We start from the raw sequence: 13,341 nt of genomic DNA on the forward strand, positions 1-13,341 counted from the left end.
TTGAGGTAGAGGAAAATTGAACCCAAAAGTAAAGAGTAAGCTACAGGAAGCAATGTTGAGCAAAATATTGGGTAAACAAATAAGTAAATCTAAACATAATGGCTAATTTGAAGTCGGTAAAAACAAGGTAGGGAGATGTTATGAGCTGAACTGTATCCCCCAAAATTTCATACGTTGAAATCCTAACCTCCAGGACCTCAGAATATGACCTAATTTGGAAACAGGGTCATTGCAGATGTAATAGTTCATCAAAAATGAAGTCATTAGGTGAGCCCTAATCCAAACTGATTGGTGTCCTCATAAAAAGGGAAACTTTGGACACAGAGACACCCACACAGGGAGAATGTCATGTGAAGATAAAGGCAAAGATGGGAGCAATGCATCTACAAGCCAAGATGGCCAGAAAACCACTAAGAGCTGGCGAGAGGCGTGGGACAGATTTCCTCTCACAGCCTTCAGGAGGAACAACCTGGTCTTGACCTCGGACTTCCATTCTCCAGAACCGTGAGACAAAACATTTCTGTTGTTTCAGCCACCCAGTATGTGGTACCTTTTTACAGCAGCCCTAGCTAACTAACACGGGGACTAAAATTTATGCTGGAGAACAATTGCATTTTAGACAGGGGTCCAGGGTGGGGGAATTAAAGGTAAAATGATCTTGTGTGTGTAGGAAGAACATCAAGAGAGTGATTAACTTTGGTCTTCTTAATATCCAGCATGTGTGTTAAATTATAAGAGTAATCACTACCAAAAGAACAGAAATAAAATGTATAGTTTCTAAACCAGCAAAGAGGAAAGAAGAAATTTCTTAAAGCAGCAAAGAAAAGTACAAAAAAAGATAGATGGTAGAAACAGACCTGTAAGAAATGTGTAATTAGAATACATGCAGACTGACTAAATTCTGCATTAAAAGAGTATCTCATTGATGGATGGATACATGGATGGAAGGAAGGAAGGAATGAGAGATGGAAGGAAGGAAGAAGAAAAGGATTTTTGTCGTATGCTATTTTCAAGAGACATACCTATAAGAACTCACAGTGGTTAAAAATAAAGAGATTACTACTCAAATCCTAACAAAAATAAATTATTATAACTGTTCAGTGGGCAGAATAATGCCCCTCATCAAACATGTCCATATCCCAGTCTCCAGGATCTGTGACCATGTTAGGTTACATGGCAAAAAGGAACTAAGATTGCACACAGAATGAAGGCTGCTAACTTCCTGACCCTAAAATAGGGGGATTGCCCTGGTTATCAAGGTTGGCCAATGGAATCACAGAGTCCTGAAAAGCAGGAAAGGGCTGTAGAAGGAAGTCTGTCTGAGTGTATTAGTCCGTTTTCACACTGCTGATAAAGACATACCCAAGACTGGATAATTTACACAAGAAGGAGGTTTAATTGAATTTACAGTTCCACATGGCTGAGGAGGCCTCACAATCATAGCAGAAGGCAAGGAAGAGCAAGTCACATCTTACATGGTTGGCAGCACGCAAAGAGAGAATGAGGAAGGTGCAAAAGCGGAAACCCCTGATAAAACCATCAGATCTCATAACACTTATTCACTACCATGAGAACAGTATGGGGGAAACCACCCCCATGATTCAATTATCTCCCACTGGGTCCCTCCCACAACACATGGGAATTATAGGAATACAATTCAAGATAAGATTTTGGTGGGAACACAGAGCCAAACCATATCATTCCATCCCTGGCCCCTGCAAAATCTCATGTCCTCACATTTCAAAACCAATCATGCCTTCCCAACAGTCCCCCAAAAGTCTTAACTTATTTCAGCATTAACTCAAAAGTCCACAGTCCAAAGTCTCATCTGAGACAAGTCAAGTCCCTTCCACCTATGAGCCTGTAAAATCAAAAGCAAACTAGTTATTTTCTAGATACAAATGGGGGTACAGACATTGGGTAAATACAACCATTCCAAATGGGATAAACTGGCCCAAACAAAGCAGCTACAGGCCCCAGGCAAGTCAGAAATCCAGTGGGGCAGTCAAATCCTATAGCTCCAAAATGATCTCCTTTGACTCCATGTCTCACATCCAGGTCACACTGATGCAAGAGTTGGGGTCCCATGGTCTTGGGCAGCTCTGCCCCTGTGGCTTTGCAGGGTACAGCCTCCCTCCTGGCTACTTTCACGAGCTGGCGTTGAGTGTCTATGGCTTTTCCAGGCACTTGGTACAAGCTGTCAGTGGATCTACCATTCTGGGATGTGGGGGACAGTGGCCCTCTTCTCACAGCTCCACTAGGCAGTGCTCCAGTGGGAGCTCTGTGTGGGGGCTCCGGCCCCACATTTCCCTTCTGCACTGCCCTAGCAGAGGTTCTCCATGAGGGCCCCTCCCCTGCAGCAAACTTTTGCCTGGGCATCCAGGCATTTCCACACATCTTCTGAAATCTAGGTGGAGGTTCCCAAACCTCAATTCTTGACTTCTGTGCACCTACAGGCTCAACACCACGTGGAAACTGCCAAGGCTTGGGGGTTCCATCCTCTGAAGCAACAGCTCAAGCTGTACCTTGGCCCCTTTTAGTCACGGCTGCAGTGGCTGGGACCCAGGGCACCAAGTCCTTAGACTGCACACAGCAGGGTGACCCTGGGACCAGCCCACAAAACCATTTTCTCCTAGGCCTCTGGGCCTGTGATGGGAGTGGCTGCCATGAAATCCCTCCCCCATGGTCTTGGGGATTCAGCTCCTCATTACTTATGCAAATTTCTGCAGCCAGCTTGAATTTCTCCTCAGAAATTGGTTTTTTTTTCTATCACATTGTCAGACTGCAAATTTTCTGAACTTTTATGCTCTGCTTCCCTTATCAAACTGAATGCCTTTAACAGCCCCCAAGGCACCTCTTGAAGGCTTTGCTGCTTAGAAATTTATTCTGCCAGATACCCTAAATCATCTCTCTCAAGTTCAAAGTTCCACAAATCTCTAGGGACCATGCAAATCTCTTGGAAGTTCCAAACTCCTACATTTTTCTCTCTTCTTCTGAGCCATCCAAACTATTCCAACCTCTGCCTGTTACCCAGCTCCAAAATCCCTTCCAAATTTTCAGGTATATTTTCAGTAGTGCCCCACTCTACTGGCACCAATTTACTGTATTAGTCTATTTTCACACTGCTGATAAAGACATACCCAAGATTGGGCAATTTGGAAAAGAAAGAGGTTGAATTGGACTTACAGTTCCACATGGCTGGGGAGGCCTCATAATCATGGCAGAAAGCAAGGAAGAGCAAGTAAGTCCCGTCTTACATGGATGGCAGCAGTCAAAGAGAGAATGAGAAAAACCATCAGATCTCCAGAGATTTATTCACTACCACGAGAACAGTATGGGGGAAACCACCCCCATGATTCAATTATCTCCCACAGGGTCCCTCCCAGTGGGAATTATGGGAGTACAATTCAAGATGAGATTTGGGTGGGGACAAAGCCAAACCATATCAGCAAGGAACGTGTCCCTATGAGAGAAAGCACAGAGGGATGCAACATTGTTAGTGTTGAGGATGGAGGAGAGGGCCATGAGCCAAGGAATGTAGGCGGCCTTTAGAACTCAGAAAGGTCAAAGAAACAGATACACCCCTAGAGCCTCCGAAAATGAACACTTTTTTTTTTTCTTGAGACAGAGTCTCACTCTGTGGCCCAGGCTGGAGTGCAGTGGCAAGATCTTGGCTCACAGCAACCTTCATCTCCAAGGTTCAAGCAATTCTCCTGCCTCAGCCTCCTGAGTAGCTGAGACCACAGGCACCTGCCACCACGCCTGGCTAATTTTTGTATTTTTAGTAGAGACGGGCTTTCACCATGTTGGCCAGGCTGGTCTTGAACTCCTGACCTCAAGTGATCCTACCACCTCAGCCTCCTGAGTGGCTGGGACTATGGGTATTCATCACCACATCCAGCTAATTTAGCTAATTTTTTAATTTTTTGTAGAGACAGGGTCTCACTACATTGCCCAGGCTGGTTCCAACTCCTGGCCTCAAGTGCTCTTCCTGCCTTGGCCTCCTAAAGGGCTGGGATTACAGGTGTGAGCCACTATGCTCAGCCTGTGTCAGACTTCTAACATACAGAACTATAAGATAATAAGTTGTATTGTTTTAAGCCACTAGTTTCTGGTAATTTGTTGCAGTAACAGTAAAAAAACTAATCTAATTATATTAGCATAAATATATAATTAACACATTAATATAAAGTGATATATACTTAATAATCTACTGAATAATTAAGCATACACTGGTTAATACCTATCAGTAAGCTTGAACTTATAATGACTCTAAGCCTGCATGTTTTTAACAGCATTGCCTTAAAGTATGTAAAGCTAAAATAAAATAGTTACTAAAAGGAATTGAAAACTCAGCCATCATAGTAGGATAGCTTAATAAACCTTTCAGTAAATGATAGATTAAGCCAACAAAAAAAAAATAGGATATGGAAAATCTAAACACACAATTGTAACTTTAACAGTACAATCAGAAGCCATTGAAGATGTTTACTCTTTTTTAGTTTTAAACAAGAGGAAATAATGGAATCCTTGTTAAGTAATCCAGGAAAGTGTCATAATACAAAAGCAACATTTTAAGAAAAATTGGAATTTTTCTTAAATTTAAATGCCACATAGTAAGTATCTGTGAAGCTTCAAAATATAGAATCCTTTGATTCCTTTTCTGTACTGTACAGACAATGCTGCCATGAAAATTCTGAAATATTCACAAGATAATATCACAGATGAAAGATTAGGTGATTGTAGTAAAAGTCTGAATTGGAACAACTGAAAAATTGTGAGTTTGGCTTAAATTAACAGGTCACAGTAGCTATGAAGAATGTTTGTTCACTTTGGGTCCAGGGCTCAGGTTACCTCCTGATCAGACTTGAAAACAGCATGAAAAATACCAAGAAATTCCATCGGGTTTTATTAATAACATAGGTAGGTCTCATACTTACAGGGAACCAAAAAACATTCAAGAGACAACAAAAAATTTGGCCTTGCTTCAAGTTGGGTAGAAATAACAGGAAATTAACCAAATTGGAACTGTCTGGTGAATGACCACTGAAAACTGGTGGGTTTGTTCTAACAGTGCAGCCAGGTGAGCCAAATGCATTCCTACGGAAGTGGAGTCATCATTCCAAAGTGGATGATTCAGTTGGAAGCCACCGTCTTAGGTCTAGATGATTGCTTGGATTCATAAAAGAGGTAAATTACCCAAAAAAAGGTGAGCAATTTGCTTCATGTGAATTTCCTCATTCAGACCTCTTTCTCCTGGAATCGGTTTGAATGACACAGAGTGCCATCTGTCCCAAGAATACCCAATGCCTTTGTGAAAGCCGTCTTTTGAAATCATAAACTGAGACCACAGAGGCAGCTAGGTAGCCCAGAGACAGATTACCTTGCTCTCCCTTTCCCCTAACCCAATCTGAAGTTCTCTAGCTTCCAACCAAGCTGATAACCCAATATGCGTAACAAGAACTAACTCAATGTTCAAGAATTGCAATCAGGTGGCGGCACACACCTGTGATGCCAGCACTTTGGGAGGCTGAGATAGGAGGATTCCTTGAGGCCAGGCATTTAAGACCAGTCTGGGCAATGTGGCAAGACCTGTCTCTACAAAATTTTTAAAAATTAGCACAGATGGGGTGGTGCACACCTGTAGTCCCAGCTACTCAGGAGGCTGAGGCAACATTGAGCTGTGAGCACACCATTGTATCCAGCCTGAGCAACAGAGTGAGTCTCCAAAAAAAAAAAAAAAAAAAAAAAAAGGAATTGTGAAGAATGACATTTGAAACACAGGCTGGGTTTTAATTTAGCTTTCCTTTATCACAAAATAATGAAAAGAGACAAGTCCTTGTAATGACTCTCTCCCCTTCCACATACACTCTTCCTTCAAGTCACCTCTCATTTAAGACAGGAAAGTCAGTACAGCAACAGTCTCACCCATATTTGCATGGGGTTCCTAGTGATACAGACAGGAGACAGGGAAATACTGAGTAGAAGAGGGCAGTTCCCTGGCAACAGCCCCACCCTCAAGCCTGGAGACCCACAACCCTAAATGGGAAGAGGCATGCCTGTTTTGGCACCCAAATGTTGCCTTTTCCAAGACCACTCTGGCCCACCACACCCCTATCCTATGCCCATATAAATCCCAAGCTCCACTGGCAGAGCAGCAGAGGAGAGGAGTGTCTGAATGTTGAGAGGAGTTCAGCTGGAGATGGTCAGAGAGGAGATTGGCTGTGTGACGGCCAAACACCAGGGGAAGATCATCTTCCCACTCCATCCCCTTTCCAGCTCCCCATCCATCCCACTAAGAGCCACCTCCATCACTCAATAAAGTCCCTGCATTCACCATCCTGGAAGTCCATGTGACCTGATTCTACCTGGACACCAGACAAGGAGCCAGGTACCAGGAGGGCAGGGTGTAAAAGGTAGTCATCTGACTCTCCACTGAGCTGTTTTAACACTTAGCCATTCACAGACAGCAACTGCTAAAAGAGCATTAATTGTAACACACCCCTAGACGCTACAATGGGGCCGGAGGCCAAAAGCACTTGTCCCAGCTCCTGCACCTGCCCATGTGTGCGCTCCCCCTCCATAAGGGGTTTGAGTGCAAGAGCAAACGAGCCCACACCCCTGTCGCAAGTCCCTCAAGGGGGTCAGGGAACTCTCCAATTTCAATAGTCCTGGAATCCCAGAGGCCTCTGCTGATAATGTCAGAGCACACATCCCAGTCTGTCTTCACATCCAGAGTTTAACTCTAGGAGGAAGGAAGTCCTGGAAGTTTGTCTTGTTGGGAAACAAGGGGTGAAGGGAATAATAGATAGCAGTAGTGATTCCCAAGCTGAGGTAGCAGCTTTTACAAATCCCTGAGCCAGGAAGAAACTTAATCAGATTGGAGAATGATTAGTACCACAGTTCTGCATCGTTAGAGTACCATAGAATGGAGGAGTTGGCCATGAGACAAGGCAGAAGATTAAAGAAATAGGCAGAGGCTGCATTTTATTTTAAGGCAATTGTTCTCCCACTGATTTAATGTGCATCAGAATTACCTGGAGGACTTGTTAAAACTCAGGGGGCTGGGGCCTACTTTACTCCCAGAATCTGATTCAGTAGATCTAGACAGGGCATGAGAACAATATTTATAACAAGTTTTCAGGTGCTGCTGATGCCACTGGTCCAGGAAACACACTGAAAATCGCTGCTCTAAGGGGCTCCTACAGTATCCTGAAGGCTTGCAAATGGAAAGAAGTAGAGGCTCCAGGAGCCGTGATGGAAAGGTCTTGAAGAGCGTTTTGAATCTGTAGAGGGCAAGGTCATGACTGAGCGCCAGGAGGGTGTGGGGAGTTTGAGGAGGGCAAAGGCATTTGGAAACAGGTGCTGGGTTCATAGCAGGGGCGGCTGGGTAGTTTTAAGGTGTAGATGAAGTTGGAGATGATACATGTGTAATGGCAAACTGTTATCAGTTGTCTGACTTTCCCCAGCAGGAGTAGGAGGTGCAAGGGTAAGAAAGGAGAAGGGGAATAGTGGTTTAGATCCAGGATTAGAGTTTTCTTGATGGCTAAATATTAAGAAAGGGGAGATGGCCGGGCACAGTGGCTCACACCCGTAATCCCGCACTTTGGGAGGCCGAGGCAGGCGGATCACGAGGTCAAGAAATCGAAACTGTCCTGGCCAAGATGGTGAAACCCCATCTCTACTAAAAATACAAAAATTAGCCAGGCGTGGTGGCACGCACCTGTAGTCCCAGCTACTCAGGAGGCTGAGGCAGGAGAATTGCTTGAACCCAAGAGGCAGAGGTTGCAGTGAGCCGAAATCACGCCACTGCACTCCAGCCTGGGCGACAGAGTGAGACTCAGTCTCAAAAGAAGAAAAAAAAAGAAAGAAAGGGGAGACAAAACAAGTTGGAATGTTGGAGTGTGGTGTTTGAGCTACTTAGGAAAAGACATTACTACCGGTGGGTTCTGATAGACTGATGGGAAATTAGGGCCTGGAAGTGTAGATGAGATCAAAGAAAAGGTGTTGTGGTTGCAAAGGAGGGAGAGCATTGGAAGGATAAGTTGTGGATCAGAATGACAGGTTAGGACCAAGATTCCAGGGGTAGAGAAGTTTCAGGCCAGGCAGGGGCAAATGGATGGGCTCCCAGGGGTTTGCAAACCCCTTGCAACTTTTGGGGAAATATCAAGTGAGGTCTGAAAGATCATTTTCTCCCTGAGAGAGGATTCATAACCTCAAAAGTGTTTCTGAGCCATAACTGACTGAGACTCAGTGGCTGTGCGTATCCCCAGAAGAGGGTGACAGAACTGGAGTTGAGGTGAAGGCCCCCGGGTTTGAGGGGGCTGGAGAACCGTGGAGCAGGACTTCTGGTGGGCAGAAGACAATAAGACAAGAACCAAAGTCCACCTGCAAGTAGACACATTACAGAGATCAGAGAGGTGGTTGTGACAGTCACTGAGGATGGCAGTTATCAAAGTATCTTGCAAACAGTAAAGCATTTCTAAATCCATAAAGGTTATTTTTTATTATTATAAGAACTTATTTTCTGACTACTAAAATAAAAACTCCCCCTTTAGAATTTTTTAAAATACAGAACAGTAAAAAAGATAACTAAAAATTATGTAACTGCTCAAATTAAGTGATCACTGTGAATTATAGCAGATTTAGGGTAAAATGACTATGAGTAATGACAGCCGTACTGCCTTTCACATGTGATGCTCGGACCTGGAAGACCAACAGCCAGACCAAAGCAGCTCAAAGTAGCTAAGCCCTCTGGGTTGGGCTCTCTGTTCATGCCCAGGAGCCACTCGAGCTCACTCCTCCAGCAAGAGAGGCTTCTGTTTGACAAGAACATTCATTTCTATTACAGAATTATAAATACAAAGAGTGAAAAAATAGTGCCTATCAGTCTCCAACACATCAGAGTTGTCAATTAAACAGATTTCATCTCTAGTTCTGGTCTTTAATTGCTGACATTTTAAATTTTGCATTATATTTCTGTGCCCACCCCATAATCTCACTTATCGTTAAAAAATTAATTTATTATAAAAGTCCTGTTTTCCAGCACAATGGAGACTAGTCATTGGTTGGTTTATTAAGGTGGAAAATAATTATCTTTTTTTTTGAGATGGAGTTTCACTCTTCTTGCCCAAGCTGGAGTGCAATGGCGCGATCTCAGCTCACTGCAATCTCTGCCTCCTGGGTTTAAGCAATTCTCCTGCCTCAGCCTCCCAAGTAGCTGGGGTTACAGGTGCCCACCACCACGCCCAGCTAATTTCTTGTATTTTCAGTAGAGATGGAGCTTCACTATGTTGGCCAGGCTGGTCTCGAACTCCTGACCTCAGGTGATCTGCCCGATTCAGCCTCCCAAAGTACTGGGATTACAGGAATGAGCCATCACACCTGGCTGGAAAATTTTTTTTTTTTTTTTTGAGATGGTATCTTGCTTTGTTGCCAGGCTACAGTGCAGTGGCGCAATCTCGGCTCACTGCAACCTCCACCTCCCGGGTTCAAGCAGCTCTCCTGCCTCAGCCTCCCGAGTAGCTGGGATTACAGGCACCTGTCACCACACCCAGCTAATTTTTGTATTTTTAGGAGAGGTGGGATTTCACCATGTTGGCCAGGCTGGTCTCAAACTCCTGACCTCATGATCCGCCCGCCTCAGCCTCCCAAAGTGCTGGGATTACAGGTGTGAGCCACCGCACCCAGCCTTGTCTGCCTATTAAGCTAGGTTACAGTTCGTCAACAAGGACTCAGATATAGAAGTACAGAGCCCTTCTCAGGCCATATTTAGTTTACTATACCATTTGTAAACCAGTTCTTAAAACAAAGGTGGTTTTAGCTGCTACTCTGTGAGTGGTGTCAAAGGTGTAAATCAATATGCATTAGCACACTATACTTATACTGCATTAAATCTTCCCCAAGGATTTTGAAAAAAAAAAAAAAAGCATCAGTTGCAACAGAAATACTCCTGGGAAGATGAAAAATAGAGTGATGTGGATATTATCCTTGTTGATATACCTGAAATATATACCCAGAGCTTTTTGCAAATACAGCATACAATCATCTGAATTAAGTGGAAAAGAGCCAGATGAAATGAAGACCATTAAGTTTTTACAGCTAAAAAAATCTCTCATTTCATCTTTATATTGTATAGGTTCATTAATATTTCAATCAATTACATAATTACAATAACAAATACGTCTGGCCTAAACATACAAAAATAAAACTGATTCTTGGTAAGCATATCATCTCTACTGATGGGGGCTTAGCGGTGCAGGCAAACCAGAGAGAACTCAGCATCATCTCATGAGGGAACAGCACACGGAGCAGCCATCTGTATTTTAAAGGAAGAGTGAAGAATATTGTTTGATCCATGAGTCCCTTAAGTGGAAGTCAAGACCATTAAGGGGAGACAAGTTAAGAGAGCTATTATATATTCCAAAATCTTTTAAGGCCCGCTAGGCATTACACATCAATTAGAAGGGCTAAAATTTAAAACACTGGCAATACCAATTTCTGGTAAAGATGTGGAGCAACAGAAACCCTCATTCATTTCTGATGGGAACACAGAATGGTACAGACACCTTGAAAGACAGTTTGGCAGCTCCTTACAAAGTTAAATAGAGTCTTACAATTTGATCCATCATTGAGCTCCTTAAGTGTTTACCTAACTAATTTGAAGGTTTATGTTCACACCAAAACTTGCACGTGAATGTTTATAGCAGCTTTATTCATAATTGCCAAAAACTGGGAGCAACCAAGCTGTCCTTCAGTAGATGAATAGACAAACTGTGGTATCCATGCAATAAAATACTATTCAGTGATTAAGAAGAAATGCACTATCAAGCCATGCCAAGAAATAGATGAATCTTAAATACATATGGCTAAGTAAAAGATGCCACCCTGAAAAGGCTGGATACTATGTGATTACACTTGTATGAAATTCTGGAAAAGGCAAAACTATAAAGACAGTAAACAAATTTATGGTTGCCTGCAGATTGGGGAGAGAGAAATGTTGAATAGGTGAAGTGTGTGGGAATATTTTAGTACAGTAAAACTATTCTATATAATATTGCAATGGTGAATACATAACACCATACATTTGTCAAAATCCATACAACTTTACAACACAAGGAATGAACCTTAATGTAAGCAAATTTTTAAAAAATCATATAGGGGAATCACAGGATGGTACGCACAATGTAACAAAACAATCCGACTCTATTACATATGTAGGAAACAACACAACTGAAAGGGTAGAGGGAAAGGGTGTGTAATTAGTTCATTCTCACACTGCTACAAAGAAATACCCAAGACTGGGTAGTTTATGAAGAAAAGAAGTTTAAGTGGTTCATGGTTCTGCAGGCTGTACAGGAAGCGTAGCAGCTTCTGCTTCTGGGGAGGCCTCAGGGAACTTATAATCATGGCAGAAGGCAAAGGAGGAGCAAGACACTTCACATGGCTGGCACAGGACAAAGTTGGGGGGAAGGTGCCATATACTTTTAAGCAACCAGATCTCACAAGAACTCACTCATTATCATGAAAACAGCACCAAGGAGGATGGTATTAAACCACGCATGAGAAACTGCCCTCATGTTTCAATAACCTCCCACCAAGCCTCACCTCCAACATTGGGGATTACAATTTAACATGAGAGTGACGTGGGAACATGGATCCAAACCACATCAGGTGCTGACCTAAGTAACTTTAGAAATTACCAGTCTATGAGACTAAAGGCAAATGGAACTGTATATAAGACTGTACTTTGTGTGATAATGTAGATTTACACAGGGGTACAGGTTAACAATTCCAAAACCACTATACCTGTATTCTGGAATTGAACAATTAAGAAAATGGATGACAGGCCAGACACAGTGGCTCACATCTATAATCCCAGAGCTTTGGGAGGCTGAGGTGGGAGAATTACTTGAGGCCAGGAGTTCAAGACTAGCCTGGGCAACATAATGAGATTTCGTCTCTACAAAACATTTTAAACCTAGCCAGACATGGTGGCACACGCCTGTAGGCCCAGCTATTTGGGAGGCTGAGGGAGGAGGATCACTTGAGCCCAGGAGTTTGAGGTTACAGTGAACTATAATCACACCACTGCACTTCAGCCTGGACAACAGAGAGGGACCCTCTCTCTAAGAAAAGAGAAAGAAATGGATGGCAGATGGCAGAAGCCAGATTTCTCACTATTGGAGCTGCAGTTTACAGATAAGCAAGGGGAGGTGGCTGGAATGATTCATTTGGTAATGGGTTAGAGCTAAAGACATCAGTATGAACTCATAATTAGCTTAATATAGGTACAGATGATTATATATAGAAATATTTCTAAATTTATAACCGCCTGATGGGTTCTCTTTGCCCACTGCCTAGACAGAGCCAATTTATCAAGACAGGAGAATTGAAATATAGAAAGAGTTTAATTCATTCAGTGCTGGCTGTACAGGAGACTGGAGTTTTATTGTAACTCAAATCAGTCTCCCAAAAAACTCAGGGATTGGGGTTTTTAAGACCAATTTGGTGGGTAGGGGGCAATGAGTTGGGATTGCTGATTGGTTGGGTCGAAGCTGTCCTCTCGCACTGAGTCAGTTCCTGAGTTGGGGCCACAAGACCAGATGAGCCAGTTTATCCATTTGGGTGGCGTCAGCCTATCCATCAAGTACAGGGTCTGCAAAATATCTCAAGCACTGATCTTAGGTTTTACAATAGTGATGTTATCCTCAGGAGCAATTTGGAGAGGGTCAGAATTTTTAGCCTCCAGCTGCATGACTCCTAAATCGTAATTTCTAATCTTGTGGCTAATTTGTTAGTCCTACAAAGCCAGTCTAGTCCTCAGGTAGGAAGGGGGTTTGTTCCGGGAAGGGCTGTTATTGTCTTTGTTTCAAAGTTAAACTATAAACTAAGTTCCTCCCAAAGTTAGTTCAGCCTATGCCCAGGAATGAACAAGGGCAGCTCAGGGGTTAGAGGCAAGATGGAGTTGGTTAGGTCAAATCTCTTACACTCGTCATAATTTTCTCAGAATTTTTCAATGGCAGCTTGAATGTCTATAAACACATGGCTTATATATCTGTAAACCAAAAAGTCTCTGAGACATGTCTCAATCAGTTTAGAAGTTTATTTTGCCAAGGATAAGCACACGCATCTGGGAGACTGGGTCTGTGACTTTCTCCAAAGATAATTTTGAAGATTGTAATATTTAAAGGGAAAAGGGCAGATACTGGGGAAAGAGGAAGAAATTTTTTAAAGATGTGGGTAGATAGGAGACAAAGGGTTGCATTCTTTTGAGCTTTTGATCAGCCTTTCACCAAATACAAAATTTACAGGTCGGGGGCAAGGTAGAGGTCTGGCTCT

The 13,341-nt window shown here is 43.0% G+C and overlaps 1 protein-coding gene across 2 annotated transcripts in view; it reads right to left on the reverse strand.

Annotated features, from left to right (window-relative positions):
- LOC117975644 (uncharacterized) overlaps positions 1-13,341 on the reverse strand; it is a 401,045-nt gene that overhangs the window by 330,828 nt on the left and 56,876 nt on the right. Inside the window, exon 1 of one of the 2 annotated variants that reach the window (XM_063595841.1) lies at positions 3,187-3,255. The exons of the other annotated variant lie outside the window; for it this stretch is intronic. The gene's annotated coding sequence lies outside the window, so the exon portion shown is untranslated. Of the gene's footprint in view, positions 1-3,186; positions 3,256-13,341 lie in introns of those variants that run through there. 2 annotated transcript variants of the gene reach the window in all.

Source organism: Pan paniscus, chromosome 14 (assembly GCF_029289425.2).
Source record: "Pan paniscus chromosome 14, NHGRI_mPanPan1-v2.0_pri, whole genome shotgun sequence".
Taxonomy (NCBI): Eukaryota; Metazoa; Chordata; class Mammalia; order Primates; family Hominidae; genus Pan; species Pan paniscus.